General features: G+C 36.3%; 1 protein-coding gene across 1 annotated transcript in view; it reads right to left on the reverse strand.

The window, feature by feature from the left end:
* Nucleotides 1–2,312: 2,312 nt before the first annotated feature.
* The window catches only part of LOC119590574 (solute carrier family 46 member 3-like), a 36,842-nt gene continuing 36,746 nt past the window's right edge, over nucleotides 2,313–2,408 (reverse strand). Inside the window, exon 8 of the mRNA XM_037939244.1 lies at nucleotides 2,313–2,358. The gene's annotated coding sequence lies outside the window, so the exon portion shown is untranslated. The remainder of the gene's footprint in view (nucleotides 2,359–2,408) is intronic.

Below are 2,408 nucleotides of genomic sequence, written 5' to 3' on the forward strand. Positions count from 1 at the left end.
AAATATGGAGGGAAAAATTTTGTTTTTATTTTTGGGTTTTTTGGGGATATTGCCCAGGGGCCCAGAAGCAGAATTTTATCATTGTGGTTGGTAACAGTTTCGGCATTTTTTGTCAAAATTGCCAAAATAATTATTATATTTAAGGCAAGATGTGCTAGTTCAGTGATTTCAGAGTTTTAACAAAATCAATTATTTTTATTGCTATCTAATTTTCTTTTACACGACCCTTCCCTTTTTGGGCATCAAGAAAATTTACGATTTTACCTTTTCATGTTTTGGGAAAGGGGCCATTTTTTAAAAATCTGTTTTTCCCTTTGTTTTTAAAACTGCTTGACCCCCGGTTTGATATTTTGGTTTTCCCTTTGTTTGAATCCATTAGCTCGGCTTCTCAACAAGCAGTTCACGTCTATAGTGCTACAGGGCATAAGACACTAACCAAAGACATCATCAAGATGCCAAAGGGTTACGGCTTTATTTGTGGTTTGAGGACTGAAAAGGGGGGGTTACTTCGCTTTAACAAAAAGCAGGTGGGACGGGGTTATTCGATAAAATTTTTGAGGGAAAAAAATTTATGGATTATGGTCAGCGTACTGTTTGTTGCCATCAAGTGAAAGAATCTCAAATACTAAATTATCTTGATTAACTTAAGTTATTCCCTGGAGATACTATTTTCATCACCTTTTTTTTCAATATATCTAGCCATAATTTTGGAAAATTCAATACTACATCCGCGACCTTAAAGCTTCAGATAGGGGGGCCCGTGGGGAAAAAATTTTGGTTGGCGCTCTTATGGGTTGCTTCCCCCCAGTCGCCCCCAAATTTTTAATTTCGTGGGCATGAAATTTGGGGAAATTTTAGGCCACCTTGGTTTCATTTTCCCTCATTTTAATTAAAAAAGGGGTGGGATTAAAAAAGAAATTTATAGATTAATTTTATATAAACCACCGCCCTTCAAAAGGGTTAAAACATTTTCCCCCTTTTACTTTTTTACTCATTCCAGGAAAAATTTTCCCCCAAAGAAACCAATTTACAAAAAGGGTTTTTAAATGGCAGAAAAAAACAAGAAATGCAAAAAGAGGGGGAAACCCCTTTTTCTTTTTCAGGGGTGAATGCAGGGGGGGCCAAAATGTAAAGGATCATGAGCCTTGAAGAGAAGGGGAGGGTTGATGAATCCCGATTAGTACGTTAAAACATACTAGTAAAAAGGGCAAACAAAACACTGAAACACAAAAAAATTTTGGGGGGGAAAAAAATGTTTTGAAATCATCCGTTTTTCTTTTTCCCGGTTTTTTTTCCTGGCCAGGGGGCTTTTGCATGGGGTTTTGGCAGGGTGATTATCAATTTAACTTTTTTAAAGTCTGAAAACGCTTTCAATTAGCTCCCAAATTTCCCGGTTTAAAACCCCAGGAAAATTAGGGAAAGTTTAAAATTCAACATAGAGGGGGCATGCGGGGTCTTTACACTAAAAAGTTTTAATGCGGCTTTGTTGACAGAAAAAAAAGTTGGGGAAAAAGTTTTAAAATAGAAGTATTTCAAAAAGAATGGGTTTCCTTTTCTTCAGTCTAAACTGAAAAGGACTAAAACAACATATATCGAGTTTTTACATATTTCCCCAATATGTTTTTTTAAGGTGGCTCAAAATCTCTTTTAAAATACTGTAGTGAGAGAACCAAAGGGGAAAGGGGGTTTAAAGTGTATGGGGGGCGATTTTTTTCTCCAAACTGATCCAAAACACATAAAGCCTATGAATATTTTTTAGAAATTATATGTCATCAATAAAGCCTACATTAAGATCTAGTTATAGCATGGGTAAAAATAAAAGCATTTCATGTAATATTTGATGATTGCAAATTCAAACTGAAAAACTTTTGACCCCCGTGCGCATTTTTTCTAAGAAATTTCCCCCCATTAAAAACTTTAAAATTTGGGGCCCCGCTATATATTTTTAACGATAATTTAAACCCCCTTTGGGCCCCTTATCGGGGGTAAAACCCTACACATTTTCCCCGGGTCCTTTTGGAGGAGTTTTTTAATATTGGGATTTTTTTTAGAATATCCTTTTAAAAAAAGATCATCTTGAAAACCCCCCCTTTCGTTTGTTTCCCGAGACTTGGAAAGTCTTTCTCCTCCTCAGTCTTCGAAGGGTGAATTCATCGTGACGCAAGCGAGAAGCTCTTGGACTGCGTGAGCGTCTGCTATCTCCGGGAGGGTTGGACTAGCGGGAAAGAAGGGAAAGCTTGCTTGTTTTGGCTGCTTTTCAAAAAATTTTCCCCTTTTCTTTTCCCGGAAACCGTTTTAAAAAATCATTTTTCCCTTAAAAAGCCCATGGATGCCGACGAATACTTGTAGTGAATTATTCTGAAAGCGAAAAATAAAACATACTTACATATATAAATATGCATATAATA

Source organism: Penaeus monodon, chromosome 27 (genome assembly GCF_015228065.2).
Source record: "Penaeus monodon isolate SGIC_2016 chromosome 27, NSTDA_Pmon_1, whole genome shotgun sequence".
Classification (NCBI taxonomy): domain Eukaryota; kingdom Metazoa; phylum Arthropoda; class Malacostraca; order Decapoda; family Penaeidae; genus Penaeus; species Penaeus monodon.